General features: G+C 37.4%; 1 protein-coding gene across 4 annotated transcripts in view; it reads right to left on the bottom strand.

The window, feature by feature from the left end:
• The window catches only part of LOC140725087 (RNA-binding protein Nova-1), a 247,749-nt gene that overhangs the window by 225,109 nt on the left and 2,420 nt on the right, over nt 1–20,220 (bottom strand). The window lies entirely within an intron of this gene.

The following is a 20,220-nucleotide window of genomic DNA, read 5'->3' as shown; positions in this document are numbered from 1 at the left end:
CCCGGATCTGGGCCGTACTTTCCAAATATTTGGACCTAACTTGCACTACCGTACTTTCCCTTTTCTATTTTCTAATTATGAATTATAATTTAATTTTTTATTATATTTACTTTGATTTATACTTTGTACTTCAGAGAGCGCGAAGCGCAGAAACAAATATCACTGTGATGATTGTACGCTCTAGTATCAATTGTTTGGTGACAATAAAGTATTTGTATTATTGTATTGTATTTGATTCCAAACAACTGGAGTACTGATCATTACAGAATGTCTGTCTGGTGCTTCCCACTCCCTCTCCTCTCCCTTTCCCAACCATGATTTCCCTCTCACTGTCCCCCCTTCCCACTCTCAATCCTCAATAGAAACCCATATCACAATCAGGTTTATCATCACTCACACGTCATAATATTTGTTTTTTTCTTTGTAGCAGTATAGTGCAATACCCAAAATTACTACAGTACTGTGTAAAAGTCTTAGGCACCCCAGCTATAAACAGTATGTAATTTTTCCACAGTACTGTATGAAAATCTATTGTAAAGATGCATAGTATCCCAAAGAAACAAAGGAAATCACCACTATTTTCTTCATTAATTTTTGTTCTTTTCAAAGTTGTCCCAAATAAGTGGCTGCCCCAGTTAAACAAAAGACTATTTAACCAGAATCTATTGTCTTGACAATCATCTTGAATGTCACAATGAAAATGAAGATTTGGAGGGCGCAATCATTGAAAGCATTTTATCAAAACACCACGGCAGGAGGACAAGGAAAGTGATGAAGCTGACAGATCTGAACTTGATCTAGTGACTACATAGGATATTTATTGGTGGATTATGACACTATTCCATGCACAAAGGCAATGCAGGCAATTCATTTTCTGCACTAGCCGTCTGCAGATTTTGTTCATTTGCGGTCAATCAAAAGAACACGGTAGTGTACATTGGATGAATTCCTCTGTCAGAACTTATACACAGTACAATAGTAGTATTGGTGGCATCATAATTTGTTCTGTTCTTCACTTAAATGTACAATTTGTTACTCACTTAAATGGTAGTTTGTCTTTTTTATACCATTTTAACCATTTCCATGAAACTCTGGCTAATTGAGGCGCTTAATGGGCAAAATGTACTGGCCCTGATGTGCCCCTATTAACTCGAATCCAATGTACTTAAAACTGCAAAAATGATATCAAGATTCTAAATATAGATAACCTCCCTATGATTAGAAAGAGATTGCCCAAGATAAATAAGACAATTTTTCTCATTAATGAAATAACAGAACATCAAGAGGAAGTTTTCAAAACACTTCATGTGATAGAGAACAAGCTTACTTCTCTGAGGAGCAATTGTTTAGCTCACCAAATGAAATCCACAGGCAATAAAGAAAGACACAGGCACTAAAAGCCAAAGATTAAAGTTAACACAGACCAAAGAACCGCAATAAATATAACAAAATAGAAGGAGCAATGGAAAGAGATTTACAAGTAATATCAAAGATAAATGTGGATTTTTCTTACAGCTGTGTTAGGAAAATAGGATAGTCAGGAGCAACATAAACCTTAACGGCGATAGAAGTTATTTTACTAAAAGTAAAATAAAGAAATGGAAAACATGTTAATTAATCCATGTCTACCCTTGTAGGAAAGGAAAGAGCATGCCAAAAATTCCATGGAAACTTGTAGATAAGAATTCATCAGAATTAAAGTAAAATAACAACTGCAAAGAAAATAATGAAACGAGGAAGTGACAAATCCCCAATACTGTGACTTCAAAAATGTTCAGGAAAACAATCTAGCTGCACAACTATTTTCCAAAATTATTTTGATTTTTTAATTGGAAGCTATTTTTATTTAAAGTGAGAGAGGGAAAATGCAGAATTATATATCATGTGTTCTTAGCTTACCATGTATCTTAGCTTACCATGTATCTTAGCTTATCATGTATCCTACCATGTGTTGTTAGAAAATTATTAACTTATAACTTAAGTATAAAGCATTAGGAAGCCTCTAAAATTCTTGGTGTATCGTGTACCTTATTTAAGGTGGAATTCATAGTGTTAAATACATTGGTTCAGGCCTGCATGACCCCGGTCTAAGATATTGCAATGGCCTATGACCTCATGCCATATGTGTTTGAGGGATTCACATTCATTTTTCTCACACACACAGCTGCATCAGGATGCCTGCGAGAACATCCAGCATTCAGTAGTCTCTGGAGCACAGCACCAGTGTTCAGTGAAGTAAAGCCTGGACAGAATTGCATCTTCTGACATGCCTTGGTTACACTGCTCTTGTTCACTTGTAATAAGCAGGTCACCAGAGTGAGAATCCAAAACCAAAAAATCTGCAGTTGCTGGAAATTTGAAATAAAACCAGAAAATGCTGGAAATATCAGGTCAGGCAGCATCTGTGGAAAGAGAAAAAGTCAATGTTTCAAGTTGGTGACCTTCCATCAGAACTAGGAAAAATTAGAAATCAACATGTTTTAAATTTCTGACGGGGGGGGGGGGCAGAGTGAACAAATCAGATGATATTTACAAGCCTTCACTACCTTTTCTCAGCTGGTATCATATATACCAGTGTCATTCAATTATTCTTAGTCCCCAGCTTACCAATTTATCACATGCATTCCTCTACCTTTTCCAAGTTCTGATGAAAGTAAAATGCCAATTATCTGTCTAAATAGTCTCAATGATAAAGATAATTCTGAACTGAGCTATATCTCAGCTTCATGGAAGTACAATTTTGGACTGAATGACCATTGATGAAGAGGTGCTGATAGACAGCATGATCTCCCATGGGGCATATGATGGTCCTACAGTGAAGCCTAAGCATGAATTAGAACCATCATGGTAAGGATATTACAAATGATTGAATTTCACTTCCTGTTGACATCATGTCAACACGAGTGAGTGCTGTGTGCAAAACAGCAATTTGATACTAAGTTCAGGTAGCTGTGAAGATACACTGTGAATCTACTGATATTCAGTATCTCTTCCTCTGTTGCTGTCAGTTACAAGATGGCTGATTCTCTACTTGTGCAAGAAGGGATAGTGGCCAGTGGCATATGTTCAGAGAGTTAATGTAAACTCATTGCTAACAGTAACCATTACAGTGTGCCCTGGCAATGTACAAGGGATGAGAACCAACGGGAAAAAATGCACTAAGGAGAAGAATAGGCAGGGATGGTACACCTACAATTCAAGGTAATACAAGAATTTATGTGCTGAGGTTGACTCAGAAACATAAAATGCTAGAAATTCTCTGCAAGTCAAGGAGTGTCTGTGGAGAGAGAAAAACAGAGTTAATATTTCTGATCAATGACCTTTTATCAGATCAATTAAAAGTCATTGACCCAAAAACATCAACTTTAGTCAAGATTTCTAGATTTTTAAAATCATATTTCAGTCAGAGAAATGTCTCTAGATATAACCTACATTGACTTCCAGAGAGTACATGAGAGGGTTTCACAGAAGAGACTATTTATTAAAGTCAATAGGATATTTATTGACAACACTGTCAGTCAATGATTTGAAGGTGAGGCAATACAGATGACTATAGTCTAGTGTGTGGAAAGTAAAGTCAATTCACTCAAAAGTCAGTCTTTTTAACAGCAGAAAGGACAATAACTACAACAATAACTAGCAGGGTTCCCTCTCCAGAAAGAAGAAATTAATGGAATATAATGTAGCAACACAAAAACTTTATGCATAAAACTGATCTCGATCATGATTAGCTTTGTGATCACCAAGCTCGATAGCGTGGCCAATTAGCAGATCATTTTCACTCAGCTTCTCAGTCCAGAAGCAGAGTCTATAGTTACAGCCTATGACACTAAAGGCATTTTTTTCATTGGCTTGATGTGGCAAAAGAGAAAAGAGAAATGAGAATGAGTACCTGCTCAAAAGGATATATGCTGATATCTCAACTAAACATGAGTAGGTGATCTTCATTTCTAGATCAGTAGTATTAAACAAGTGATAAATGTATTCTTCAGTCTGTGGTGAAATGGAGTTTGCGAAGCTGATTGCCATATACAGTCACTTCTACATGCATATTTAGTAATCAGAGTGGACGTTCAAGATGATACTTCTATTAATGACTGAGGATTATAAAAGTACCATGCAGATAACCATCTAGCCAAATATGCACAGCACTAAGAGTTGCAATACAACAGCTAATGTAGACAGGATCATGAAATTACAGGGTCACTGATTAGGTGTGGGTACAAACCTGTGGTGGACAGATTTTAATACAGATTAAGTGCAATGAAATCAATTTTGGATTAAATAAAATAATAGTTTGCAATACATATGTAACTGGTGAAAGACCAGGAACAGTGCAAGTCCAAACAAAATCAGGTGCCCACAGGAGTATGACCACAAATGTAAGGTGGAAACTAAACATAGTGAAAGAAATGTTTGTTATTAAAATACAAAGGAAAGAACATTTTGCAACATCAATGGAAAGCTGGAGTTAGACCAGATTTTGAGCATCTAGGTAACATCAGAAACCTCACCTTGGAAAGTAACATAATCAACCTTAGAAAGAGTTAAGAGGCATAAAAAAAATGTTACCACAGCTCTAAAAGTTATTTATGTGAGTAAAGGACCAATGACATAAATCGGATAAATTCCCTGGAGTGGGGATGGACAGCAGATTTAGTTCTGTTTTATGCTATTGATAGCACAGTTGAAGAAAAAATATTTTCTGCTGATGGGAGAATCTAGGTCAAGTGGATACAACTTGGAAATAAGAGGCAATAGTTTAAAGAATGATTAAGATTCTGATTTTTTTTCCTCCCACAAAAAGCAGTAAATACCAGCTCAATTACCAATTTTAAAGATGCTGGATAAACTTTTGGGGGCTACATGTGTTAGAGGATGTGAGGCCAAGGGCTCAGCTAGGTCATATACACTAGGATGGCAGTCAGCTCCAGGGGCTGAATGGCCTACTCCATTTTCAATATTTCTAAAACAAACCTTATCCTTGCCATAATGAGTGCAGGGCAAGTAGACCTACAGAGGTCGATAACACCAACAAAATGTAAATACATCTTTAAAATGAAAAACAGCTAACCACTGAAATTAGCATTGAAACCACTAGTAAATTATAACATAAAATAGCTAAAACTATTAGCAAGCTTTGGGGAACTTTCCAGTTAAATGCAACTTCAGATCATGCAAGATTCAGGTGTTATATTTGAAGAAAAATTGTTGCCCCAGATTTTGAGAGACTATCTTCTCATTATTCATTTGTTAATATATGAAACTCATTGCTCTCGGAACCAGCAGCCTAAGATTAGTTTCCAAGGAGAACATTTCCAAGTATGCACTGGCAGTAATGCAATGGCTATAATACACAAACCCAAGGCTGAAGCTATTCATTATTTCTAACACTCAGCTGACAGATGTAGTCAACTATTTAGCTCTAACAAACCATCATAAAAATTGTATTTTACCAACTTGAAAATTAAATATTATAGTTTACATTGCTGAGAAAACATTAACAATTATTCCATACTTTATAGAGAAGGTGATGCACATCCCATTTTGTGAATAATTTGTGGACCAAAATGACATTTTGTATTTATATTTTACAACAGCTCTAAATGTTAAGCATTCCTGAACAGAGTCAATGTTACAGCTGTTTTATGTGCATAACATTGATATTGAGAAAATTAGGTCCAAAAATTAATTATTTCAAGATTAAATGCAGCCTTAAGATTTTATTTTATTTATCTTAAAACACAAAAGATTCTGCAGATGCTGGAAATCCAGAGCGACACATACAGAATGCTGGAGGAACTCAACAGGTCAGGTAGCATAGATGGAAATGAATAAACAGTCAACATTTTTGGCTGAGACCCTTCTTCAGGATTGGAAAGAAAGAGAGAAGATGACAGAATTTTAAAAAGAGGAGAGGAAGGAGGATAGCTGGAAGATGATAGGTGAAGATAGATGGGTGGGAAAGGTAAAGGTCTGAAGGAGGAGGTATCTGATAGGAGAGGAGAGTAGACCATGGGAGAAAAGGAAGAAGGAAGGGCACCAGGGGACGATGATTAGCAGGTGAGGAGAAGTAGTAAAAGGCCAGAGTGGGGAATAGAAAAAGAGGGAAAGGGGAGGGGGAGAAAAATAATTACCATAAGGAGAGATCTATGTTCATGCCATCAGATTGGAGGCTACTTAGATGGAATATTATGTGTTGCTCCTCCACCATGAGAGTAGCCTCAGCATGACAAAAGAGGAGGCCATGGATCGATCTTGGAACAGGAATGGGAATAGGAATTTAAATGGTTGGTTACTGGAAATTCTGCACTTGGCGGATAGAGCGGACGTGGTTTCCCAGTTTATGTTGGGTCTCACCAATATAAAGGAGGCTCTATCAGGAGCACCATACACAATAGATGACCCCAACAGATTCAGAGGTGACAAATTGCCTCATCAGGAAGGACTGATTGGGACCTTGAATAGAGACAAGAGAGGAGTTGAATGGATAGGTGTATCAATTCTGTCACTTTCAGGAATATGTGGCAGGTAGGAGCTTGTGGAGAGGAACTAACAGACAAGATAATCCTGGAGAGAGTGATCCTCGCAGAAAGCAAAGAGTGGGGTGGGGGAGGTAAAGATGTACTTGATGTGTTTGGTGGTAGGAGCCCATAAAAGGTGGCAGAAGTTGCAGAGAATGATGTGTTGGATGCGGAGGCTCATTGGGTGGTAGGCAAGGACAAGAGGAACTTATGCACGTCAAGGCAGCAGGAAGATAGGGTGAACCTGGATATCCGAGAAATAGAGGAGATGCTGGTGAAGACAGTATCAATGGTGGAGGAAGGGAACCCCATTCCTTGAAGGAGAAACATTATTTATCTTCTCATTTCCATTACATTTTTCACTCAACTGGTTGCATAGTATTTTTCCAGCAGTTAGACACCATGTTAATATTTGGTACAAGCAACAATGTTAAAACGTGTACTTTTCAACCCAGTGTCAATAACAAAGAATGGTACTCAATTCAACCTAAGGTAAAACAATAAGCAACCACGGAATAGTGAAAACTAAACACTCCATTTTATCAGAATTTAGCCTGACTGTTACACAGTGAAAGATCTAGAGGGGGTGAGGCTGAATAGGGATAGAAATATAGGTCACCTAAATAGCAAGGAGACTTCAAGGGGATATAGACAAACTAAATGAGAAAGCAGCAACATGACCTGTAAAGAAAAATCTGGTAAAATGCAAGGCAATCCACTTTGGAAGAGAAAAGACAAATCTTGCTTTAAGAGTATGATTTAAAAGGTAAGAAATTGGAAAATATTCATTTTCAAAGGGACATGGGTGTTGTTGTAAACAAATTATTGAAAGTTAACATGCCCTGCGGGCAGGGCAGGGCAGGAAAATGATGCTGAGGTAGGCGATAATTCATGAGGTTAATGAATAGCAGGGCAATCTTGAAACCGAATGGTACCTCCTGCTTTATTTCTTTTATTCCTATGTTCATGATGCCTTACAAGATCAGTAGTAAAATGAATGCCTATTTAACTAAGTTAAACACCACAACTATAAACTGCAAAAGTCATATTACTACAGGAAAAGAAATGGAATTGGAAGGGTTTGGAAAATGTCATTAGTCATTACCAGTCTATTATTACTTGGAAGAATATATTTCTCTGTAACGAGTGTTGCAAATAAACCGAATGGAGCAATACACAAAGGAGCTAAAGCTACTCAGTGGGCCGGGCAGCAACTATAGACTAAGTACAACAATCAGTGCTTTGGGTTGAGTTCCTTCACATTTCCAGTATCTGCAGGCAGTTTTCTGTATCTCTAAAATTAACCAAATGACTAAATAACTCAACTCCAATAACTAAGTTTATAGGCTAGATTATGTCAATCCCATGGTCACACTATGTTATGTGGTCTTGTGGGACCAAAGGTCCAGGCCTTGCTATTGCAGCCACACTATAATTGATGATGAGGCCTAAATTGGCAGATGTGAAGCCCTGCCCCCAGGTCATTTTGATGACCCGTTGATAGCTCACTACTGTCAAAGAACTTAAAAAAATACTTACAGTCTAATTGTCATACAGAGATCAATTATCAAAAAAATAGATTTATAAGACTTAGAAACACACAAGTGATAGCATTAATTTAAAATATTTTGATTAAGTACAACTATTCTCATCTCCACTGAGCTTTTCAGGCCAGCTCAGTGACCTACTCAAAGAATAGGGCTGCACTCTATATGGGTAAGGCCTAGTACACATTTCTGAGCTCAGCCCCATTGCTGGAAGTTAGATGCACAGAATTCAGGAACAAGCTGACTTGAACATTGCAGCTTACTCATACTTCTCTGCACAGATGTGTGATCCAGCACAGTGATATGAAATATATTTGTGTTCCATCGAATTTAGAAAGTTGGGAGGCAATGTACTATAATTGTATTTCATTGTTAAATGGGAACTGAATGGGTAGAGAGAGAAAAACAAGAAACCATTTACCCTGGTTTGGGAGATAAGGAGTAAATGCTCTAAAAATTAGAACAAGATCTGGTGATGAAAAAAAAGTTACAAATCACCTCTGCATGCAAAAGGCAACAGAGTTTTGGAACTCTTCAACAAATGGCAGTGGATGCTGGATCAAATGATAGTTCTAAATCTGAGATAGATAACTTAGTAATTAATGGCATTAAGGAATAAGAGGCATGAGATTCATTCACAATTCAACCAGGAAATCACTCTGATGTAGCCTCTAAGGCTCAATAACCTAGTCCCCTTTATAATATCCTGTTTACAGTTAGAAATTCTCCATGCTCACACTGACTGATTGCCAACAGGCTGCCAGGCAAACTTTTATGTCTGACGGTGCTATTTCACCTCCCAAGGCTTTCTACTTTCAATATTTGTACAAAGTCTTCATCTATGAAAACAAAGTAATTAGAGGGGATATCATGATGACATAATCAAATCTCAAGGAAAAGCAGGCTTTTTCAAAACACAAACATTAATGAACATGGAAATGCATTTCTCTAGATTTAAAGAAAATCCATCTTAATTTCAGTTAGTTTCCAGCAGAAAGCAGAGGTCAAAACAAAATATACTCTGGAAACATATAGTACAAGTTAAGGGTGCCATTGTTCTGTAAGTAACAACACAGCATATTATTGAAATGCCAACATCCACACAAACTGCCATTGTGAAGTAACATGATCATAATACTTATCAAAATTAATGTTATATCCTTAAAACAACAGCTGATGTCCACTTTTAGCTAAGCTGTTTGCACTTTCGTTTCACAAACTAAATAATTTTAATGCACTTTATCCTATCAGAAATCTGATAAGTCAAAAATGGTATAACTATTAATCTTTGTGATTCAACTCACTGTATGGCATTTTTACAGCAGCAGAAGCTTTTCTTCCAATCTGGTTGATACTATTGATACTACTGACTCAATGTGAACTGAGAAAGTCAAGTCTAGCCATTTCTTGTCTGTGTGTATGTATGCTGCACCATGACACCACAGCCTCTACGGGTCAGATTAATTAAACTCGGCAGCAGCTGCAGTGCAACGTGAGAAGCACATCGCTACATTTCTCACCCGTCCTGCCCAATTACCTGCGGCATTCCAGCACTGGACAACTGACATCGAGCACACTGCTCTCAAGACTACATTCCCTCTAGTCTCCTGATGAATTTTAAAACAAAATTCCCAAACCTTTGAAAGGACTAAGGAACTCTGCACCTGCTGCAGCCTGCAATGATGAGTCCCAGTGAGAGGTTTGTCAGTCAGATCTCTGCAGATGCTGTTCTATTTTATATCAGAACAGCATCCAAAGATGGAAATGGGATGACAATCTCATATGCAGACTGCAAAAGTCATTTCTATTTCTAAGAGTTATGGCTTGACAGATCTACAACAGTAGAGCTTGTATCCTGGCTTGTCTCCAGTGTCAGCAGCTGCAACTAAACATTGTGGTCAATAAACAACGAAGATCTGGGTTACCACATCTTTATCACTAGCAGGAAAAAAAGAGTGAGGAATAGCTGCAATTTTCAGTGGTTTATAATCGCAGCTTCACGGTTATTGCATTTCCAAGGCATGGGGCAGCACACCGGAGTTTAAACCAGAATTTCACCACCCAAGATAAGATTCAAATCCACTTTGGCCCAATGAGAATACAGTCTTTTCTTTTAACTTACTGAAACAATTTACTGCTACAGATTGCCTCCGTCACTAAAGCACAGATTAACAATCACATTTAGTCACCCCAGGATGGAAAATTTAGGAAATAGAGCAACGGTGCTCTTCTGAAAGTGAGAATGTCAAACAGAAGATTGAAGATTACTCCATTATGTCTGACCCTATAGTGTTTGATGCTGACCAAATTAGCAAAATACAGTATCTATTGTTTCAAAGAAACTGTAGATCTTTATAATATTCTACCAGGAAAGTTAAAACACCAACAAGGAAAGTAAACTCTTGTAATAACTCCATTTTCAAGAACGTTATTCCTACAGTTAACCTTTGAATGGGATGGTTAGTTACCGACAGTATATTAATACCTGATAATAGCATACATAAAAAGCAAAAGTCATATTATTCTCATTGAATAAAGATATTTCAGTTATACTATTTTATAGGGACAGGGTGGAATAATTTAAAGGTGCAGTACAGTCATGATATTACAAGAAATGCTATATCTATTGTGTTACACAAAACATGCTACTGAATAACCTCTTCATAGTAATTGCATTTCAAAAGTATAAAATTATAGAGTCTTTAAAGACAGTTAATTACATGCATTTAATTAAATCATAATTGCTTTTAATTTACACTTAGTGATTTCACTGCGTAATAATCTAAACCTCTCTCTGAATCAGTTAGGTCTGTCAGAATCTACTTCATAAACACTACAAAACCTCTTCCTGTAATTCAGATGAGAACTAAGAATACAATTTATATAAATTTTTTAGAAGTCAGTACAACCAGCGACATCTGCTTCTGCAAAGCTTTTCAATTTCACATTCTCCATTCCATAAGCTTAACATGTAAACCCATGTTCTTACCTACAGCGCTGTACAAGAGCACCAGTTTTCGACTTATTGCAGAAATTATAACCAATTATTTCCCAATAATTACTCAATTAGGATTATGCCAATTACACAAATGTGTTAATTAAAAATTGTAATCCAGTAATCTGCTGTGAATGTGCATACAAACACATTCAAATGATGAATGGCAAAAAATTAAAGGGCATTCCATGAAAGAAGATGCTTTTCATTATTTCCTGTTAATTGATGTCATCAAGCAATAATTATCAGTGGCTTCTATCAGTCAGTGGACAAGAAGATGACAGATTGTTGACATCAGCGCAAGTACATAGTCTGCACTAAGGCAATGAAATAAAAACTCTTCCAAAAATTTATTTCAGAGCACATTTTTAAAAATATTTAAACTCCATTAATAAAATCACAAAATGCTGGAAACACTCAGAAGGCGAAGCAGCTGCAACGGACAGAAAACAGTTAACATTTCAGGTTGGCCCTTCATCTGAACCACATTTCTAAAGGGTCAACAGTGCCAAAATATTTCAAATCTTTGACCTTTATAGTGCATAGAAAATGGCTGCTGGAAATACAGTTAATATCTGAGACATTGCACAGAAATGGTTTCTTTTGCTCACCATGTTCTGCTAGCCTTTTTGCCCATCTACACCAATCAAATTTGCTCACATTAGATCCACTTCCCTCCGTGCCTTGCTTAGTCAAGTGTCTGTCTAAACATTTCTTAAACAGTTATCATATCTGACTCCACCACCTCCACCGGCAGCAAGATGCAGATATCAACTACTGTGTTTAAAAAAAAATTCTCCTCAAATCCCCTTTAATACTTCTTCCTCTTACATTATACCCAAGCCCCTTTGTTTTGAACACTCCTACCATGGAAAAATGACTAGCTGCTCTATCCATGTTTCTTATAATTTTACATAGCTCTATCCAGTTTTCGTCACTCCAGTGAATCTTATCAATCTCCTCCCATAACTAAAGTCCTCTAATTTCCTCTGTACTCTCTCCAGCACAACTACATACTTCCTATAGTGTTGCTGCCAGAAATGCACTTAATATTCCAAGTATATCCTGTTATGAATGTACCACAGCTCTGAGGGGCCGAAGGGTGCGGGACCAGCCCCCTCCTTCCGGAGAATCGCAAGATCGCTATTAATTCGGGTCTTGGACCCAGGAAATGAGAGACAATGCAACGGATTTGACCATTGTTCTTAGAGGCACCTGTGTGAATTGCAACTCTATAGTACGTGCCAGCTATCAGGGACATGGACACCCTTGGGCAATGTGGGGGTGGGGATTGTATCACCCTACCTTGATTGACATTTACAAATCTGCCAGTCATGATAAAAAGGAGACTGCAGGAGGCAGTACTCCAGCGACGCACCAGACGGAGACACCATTGCTCATCGCTCCCGTAAGGACGGGAAGCTGTTCGGGAGCCACGTGTGATTTGGTTCCCCTAGCTAGGGAATCGAGTGGCTGATAACCCCGAAAAGGATTCCGAACTGACAATGGGGAACTCACGTTCCCGATTCCATGATTTGAGTTCAACAGGCTGGCAAGTTTATTTTCTCTCTCCAACACGTGAGCCCCAGCGGTCTCCGAAAGGCTAAAAGCCTGCATGAACTTCAGAGACTTTGATATTTCCATCGGACGATAGTTTTACCCCTAGACAAACGATAGAGCTACTTCGTATTGTTGATTATTACTATACCCGTGCTTTAGATTGAGTATTGACGACGTATATTATCTGAATGTTTGTATTAACCTTACTTTTGTGCCCCTTTATAAATAAAAACGTTTAAAAATGGTACCATCAGACTTCAGCGGACCTCTCTATCTTTGCTGGTAAGTGACCCAGTTATGGGGTTCATAACAATCCTAACTAGTGATTAGTTAAGTTACAACATGATCTCCCAACTCTTATATTCCAAGCTCTAGCCTATGAAAGCAAGCATGCTATATATGCCTTTCACACCATCCTGTTGATCTGTGCTGCCACTTTTAGAGAACTATGGACTTGAACCCCAAAGTCCTCTTGTTCATCAATATTCCTAGCACCTCACCAATTAATGTGTATGGCCAACTCAAAAACGCACCTGTCAGAATTAAGTTCCATATGCTAACATGCCACTCAACTCTCTGCCCAATCCATTTCCTGTTGCAGCCTTGAACATGCTTCCTTGCTATCCACATCACAAACTTTTGCATCATCCGCAAACTCACTTATTGTATCTCATGTATTCATTTCCAAACTATCGATATAAAGCAGAAACAACAAGGACTTCCAATCAGAAAAGCACCATCAAAAACATCTTTTGTGGTACATACAAGAATAAGAACCCAATGATTTATATCACTAGATTTATATTTCCAATGGACTTATTAAAAGTAAAAGCCATTTTTAATTTAATACATGACAGCTTGTTAATACCTTCCTCCCCAGCTGCTATAAAACTGACATGTTACAACACTCCTTTACAAGGAAAGTCTATGTACCAGTCCAATATATTGGCCACAATGCCAATGAAACCATGTTTAATATTTCCTTTAATGCTCACTCATTGAGGTTGAAGTACAGATTCAACAGATGCCACAAAGAGAGAAATTTGTGTCATGTTATTGATACTGCTTTGTAATAATTATTAATGCAAACCTTACATATATTACTATTTATATTGAATACATCCAGTAACAGGTGTGGATCAGAGTTCTGGACGCAGATTATACCTTTCTGAGTAAAGTTACATTTCTGTTTTCTTAGCCAGCATCCCAGTTGCTGAGCCAAACTACATGATTAAGTTACTGCATGATGACAGAATCTTCCAAGAGGACCACAACCTTATCGTGGTTTCGAGGCTTGCGTGCCTCAGCGACCTAGAGAGCTATGTTGGCTGAAGTCAGGACTTTATACTTTGGCTCTTGGTAGGATTATCCATGCCAAGCAGGTCAAAGGTTAGAGGACAGACTAAGAGTGGTCCACCAGTCCTCAAGGTTCAGGGTTCAGCTCAGGGCAAACAACCCTGACTAGAAAAACAAAATTGTTACATAAACAGCAATGAACAATCCCTGTACAATAGCATTCCTGAGTCTCCCTACCCTAGATTTGCATGACTGACTGCAGTGAAAACAGAGAGGAAGCTATTGACATGATGAAGAAAGCCATGAACACTGACAGAAATGGAGGACCTTCATTGCTGCCCCAAATACCAGCAGCGTAATGGGCAGTAAGTATGACTGTATGGTGTCCGTTAGTCTCGTGAGACCACAGATCTGCGCCCTCTCCAGGGAGAAGGTCTGGGCAAGGTTGTATGGAAGACCGCAGTTGCCCATGCAGCGAGTCTCCCCTCTCCATGCCACTGACGTTATCCAAGGGAAGGGCGAGGGCTGATACAGCTTGGCACCAGTGTCGTTGCAGGAGTGGGCAAAACAAGGTTGAAGGCAACGTCAGACTGCCTTAGGGACTCCAGCTCCGGATTTGTCCTCAGGGTTTACTCCCGAAGCTTTTCCCATGAGTGGGTATGGCTGCAAGGCAGCAGAGGTTTGAAATCAGAGTTTTCCCTCTCTTAGATGGACTGCCTTCCCAGGCTGAGGAGCTCCATCTACCCAAAATGATTACATAATTATATATAAAACCAGGAACAATGCAAAATCATTTTTGTTCAGAACTATTATTTTATTATATTTCTGAATTATAAAAACACAAGTGAGGTTTTATTTAAATAATTTTTAACAGTTGAACAGTTGACAACTGTTTCTTATGCTATCAGAACCAATCCTGATTTTTATGATATTAGCACATGGCTTAATCTCTCTATGTTGGAATGTATGCATTTAGTGACATTTTGTTTGGCTGGGGGGAGGGGTTAAGGTGTGGGGAGGAAGGAAAAGGGAGCAACCCAGACAAGACAATTGTGTTATTTTCCTATTCACATAGTTAATAAAGAGCATTTTATTTTTTTCCAACATATACAAACTGAAATTAAAAATCATGAAATATCCTACACTCCCAAACTAAAATCAAAAAACAAGTGACATTTAAAAAATTAAGGTGATAAAACATAAATATTCCCAAATAATACATCCAGAATAAAATCAGATCTTAATTTTAACTGATGCTGAGGAAAAGAGGGTTACATGAGTAACTTTAAATAAGTATGTGTGGGTATCTTCTATTTTCTTACAGGTAAACAGAGGCAATATTGATACCATGTAAGCGCTAAGTGCTTATGGATAGGAGATGCTGAAATACTTCTCCCGCAATCCCTCAAGCAAACAAATTTCCCAAGTGCACTATCTCTCAATGTGATCAGGCATTGTTTTACCCTCATTTCTGACCGTCACGCTCTAGAGACCACAACCTCCATTCTCTCCCCTACCCTCCAAATCAAGCTGTGCCAACTATGCAACCATCCATACATCTATGCATTTGTTGCTGGGCTGGCTTCATGCAGCTTACAGGTAGCCAAGCTTCTCTGTTATGACTATCAGGCAGAGCTCCTCCTCCTGTAAATATAGGGGTCGTGGTATCTAAGCTATCAACATCTAATAATGACAAACAACACACACAAAATGCTGGTGGAACATAGCAGGCCAGGCAGCATCTATAAGGAGAAGCACTGTCGGGCCGTTTCGGGCCGAGACCCTTCTCCCTATAGATGCTGCCTGGCCTGCTGTGTTCCACCAGCATTTTGTGTGTGCTGTTCGAATTTCCAGCATCTGAAGATTTCCTCGTGTTTGAACATCTAATAATGAATACTTTTGTCAGCACTGCATCTTAAATGTTCAAAATATTACAACATACAAGAGGGACAATAACTGAATAAAGTGAGGACAGTTACATAACTTACAGAATTTATACAATTTATCATTTGAGGCATTATTGCCCAGCATTAGTCCTCCATTCTTAATACGATTAGATGGTGATGAAAGGTTTGCAGTCAGGTCTGATGCAACCAGCAGGCTGATCTACATGTCTGGACAATCAAGACTAAACTGGTGTTTAGAATCAATTGTGAAGAACATAAGTAAAGCTGATATTTGGTTTTTAGACAGTTTCCTTTCTTTTTATTTAGTTAACTGACTGTAATTTCATCAGCTACCCTGGTGGAATTTGATTTTATATCTTTTGGTCTCTTGGTTATTAATCCAGTAATGTAACAACTAAGCCACCAGACAGTAAACCAATGAATCAACACATAACCCCAAGTTTTTGTTTGCATCCTGTAATAGCAAATGTGTTAATTTTAACTCAGAATTCACAAATTTTGTGAATTTCTTTCTAACTTACAGTAAAACTAACTGTAGTTTACACAATACTTCGTCATAATTTAGTTGATGCTGAAAATTACTACGTCATAGAGGATAAGAAATAGGATGTTTCAAGTAAGCTAACCATTAGTATTCCCAGCCACATTGATATTTTTAGTGTGTTTTTTTTCTATCCCTTCATTTCTCTACCTCATCCCAACAGTGCTTGGTCCTTTATTTCTTAACTTTGACACAGATAAATCCTGTTCAAAAAGAAAGTAACCATTTAAGTCCAACAACAAAGATCACATGACCAGCAGCTGTCCTGTTAAGAATTGTCAGTGCATGCAGCTGGTGACCTACTATATGTCAACACATCACCTCCTTATCCCTATTCTACTGAGGTTTTTAACACTAAAAAAGGCTGCAGCATCAAGAGCTTTCTGTAATTCAAAGACATTGGCAGCTCTACTGGATAATTGGCAAGTAGACTGGCAAAAGCATGCATCATCTTAAGAAAGGGTTTGTACAGATCAAAAATCTCCACAACCAGCTTTGCTTTTCCTCGAACAAACTTTCTTTCATACCACATGCTACTGGCCAAGTTCAATGAAATGTTTGGAGCTTCTTTATATTCTACATGTGACATTACTGCAGTAATTCAGAGTTTTGGAAAAACATCACCCTTTCCTATCACTAATGATAAAGTATAACACTATCTAGAACTTCAATTATATATTAAGCATGCTGTGTACTTGATATATCTTAAACTGCATTTACTGTAACATAATAACTGCTCAAATTTTTGAAATTTTACTTCATGATTAAAAACTATAGGGCATACTTTAGACTAAATATCTTTCTTTTTCTTTCTTTTTTTCTTTCTCTTTTTTTGTTTCAGGTTTGTTAGTGGGGTTTTTTCTTTTATCAATATTAAAAAATATTTTTTAAAAAGACTTTAGAAAGTTCTTCACAAAGTGAAGTCGATGTCTTCAATCCTCAAATAGAGTTCAGCACTACATACATATGATATTAGTAAAAATGAGATAGAAAGCAGTAAAAGATGTGGCTCTGCCCAAAATTGGTATGATAGCAATTTTCTGCTTCAGAAGACACCAGAAAATTAACAGGAGAGTGGCAACTTTAGTTAAAAGTAATGTATCACTATAAAATTGAAAATGTATCATTTTAGCAACTTAGAACATTACACAGAGGAACTCAAACAGCAATAAATTTGGCAGTTCTTTGGCAAAATAATAAAATAACTTGAAATTAACTTACAAATATTATGAATGTTAAATGTAAAATGCAGAGCAGTCCAAAACATCAGTTAGCACACTTTAATTGTTTATTGTCATGTAGTGCAGAAACATCTTTCTATCTTTTAGGATTTCACATTAATTTGAACCATAACTACAATTTCAGTCAGTATTTCCAATGAATTGAAATGGGCTTGAAATGCTGATTTTCTTTTTGTTCCTATAGATTAATGCTTAGAAAGCTTAATCAAGTATGTCCCTCTGTTTCATGTTCATTTTGAATTTTGCATTCTATTTTTTTAAACATATTATAGCTGAAACCAGGATAGATTAAAAACTCTGATTCAAACGATTCAGTAAAATATCTATTATCATGGAATTCAGCAGTACAGTTATTGGCAAATTCTCTAAACTATATTTTTACTTCACAACTGACCCTATACCACTGCATAATAACATCCGCAACATTAAGGTGCTTCGACTAGGAGTAATATGAAAAATATGCTTCTTTAAAGAAAAACAACATCTTCATGACTAATTAACAGGCAATTATGAAATGCTTATTAAACCTTGCTATTCACAATGCATTGTATTTATGTATACCATATTTAATGCAGGCTAAAATAGATTCTAAAGCAACACTACATGCAAACAGAAAACATGATCATTAAATAATCCACATTGCTATTTTATCTCTATCCATAGTAGATTAATTGATGATATTGACCAAAGCTTAAGTTAAGACTTTAAGTGCATTATTTCCACTGAAAGTATTTTTTAAAAGTTTATACTGGAAAACAAATGGCAGCATTATAAGTATTGGTAATGAGACTGAACAGCTCAGTAAATGCAAGACTGGATATCCACCTTCAGTATAAGCTTTAACTGTCAATCAAGTGCATAAGGGATAAATCCCGACAGGCTTGCTTATTACATTTTATTTTATCTTAACTTTTAAATGTACATTAGTTGTGACAAAAAAAGGGAAACCTGGTGTTGTGGTAACAAATAAAGTTTGGCACTGCTATTCAGTAGTCTGCTTTACTGGGTATGATGCACTTCCTACAATCACAATGCTGTTACAATTGACAAGTCAATGATCAAATTATGAAGATTTGAAATATTATTTCATGTACTGCAACACAGGTCAGCATAAATAATCAAAACGACAGTCAACATAAGCATATTACATTGGTTAAATATAAGAAAATATTTATAAGAAAATGTTTAGACACAGTGCTATGGGTTAAAAACAGCCCAAACATGATTCCAGTCATTAAATTTTGTTAATAAACTAAGTTTGTAATGTCATTCCTGTGCTAAATGTAAGATGTAAAGTATTTCGTGGTTATGTCTGCCCTCTTTTGCCACAAACATCATTTGGGTGCAAAGCATAAAGGATGTGGATCACGTAGAAGGGTGCCTTTTGAATCCTGCTAAGAATTTTCTCATACCATCTTAAATATATCTAACATCCTTACCGAGTGATAGTGAAACATTCATACTTATATTTAAGAGAGCTGGTAGAGTGCTTGCACTCTTCGTGTAGTAAGGAAACGGGCCAAGCGTCGCTGAAAAATTCCCAGATTCACAACGTAATTGAAATGCATTCCGAAATTAGCTCAGTATAAAAGCAAAATGGAAGATTTTGAATCTTTCAAAGGAGTATTATTTTTATGTGCAATCAGTTATGGAGGCGGGGAATCATCTGTTCCAATGACAAGTTTATTAGAACATATCTGCGGGAAATAATTGCTGAACAACAAAGTCTAACATCTTCAAGATATTTAAACGCATTCTGAATCACAGAACATGTACCTTGAGTTGGGTTATTCAGACTGATACCAACACAACCACACGTGTTTGCATGTAGCAGGCACAATTTGTGTGTGAGTGTGAGTGCGTGTGTGAGTGTGAGTGCGTGTGTGAGTGTGGGGGGCGCAACAGGGGTCTGTCCGTAAAGTTTGAAAGAAAGGTGGAAAACAAACACACAAACATAACACAATCACAAAGCTGCATTCGTCTCCTATGTGATGGTAGGTATGAAATGGATCTCCCTAGGCCAGAAAAGAAAATGATTCTTTGCAATTCAAACATTAAATCGCATCAACTTGAAACCTTTCTATATCGCATAAGATAATATAATCAGAACGAAGCTCTGGTTCCAGTTGTCAAAATCATTCTGTTCAGGAATGGGCGCTTGCAACTTGACGGCAGTCCGGTTTTATTTTATTACAGAGCGCCTGCCTCGATTTGACAAAAACCGGGGGTGAAAAACCACACGGTAAGTAGTTTGTACAGCATCCGTGAGTTGGGTCTAGTGAAACGTGCCTGTTCTCTCACCCAGTTAATGTCACCGAGAAATGAAATGCCCCAATTGCTCGACTGCAGCGTCACACCAGCTGTCCCTTCTCGATCTCAGAATTCATTCATTCCATTGGACGCAACTCTGGATTCTAAAGCAGCTTACTTACGAAGAGCAGTAACCTTTTTATTTTGTCATTAAGCCACTGGTTTCTAATTTAGCTCGTTTCACCTCAGCCACAATCCCAAAGCCAACTGAATGACAGAACTAAATCGGACACCCAGCACCAGGCTTTACCAAACCAGAACCTACAAGCGTTGGCAATGTTATTCGTCATAATTATCAT

The sequence above is a fragment of the Hemitrygon akajei genome, chromosome 3 (genome assembly GCF_048418815.1).
Source record: "Hemitrygon akajei chromosome 3, sHemAka1.3, whole genome shotgun sequence".
Classification (NCBI taxonomy): domain Eukaryota; kingdom Metazoa; phylum Chordata; class Chondrichthyes; order Myliobatiformes; family Dasyatidae; genus Hemitrygon; species Hemitrygon akajei.
Note: the sequence above shows the minus strand (reverse complement) of the source record. Positions and strands in the feature narration are given on the sequence as shown.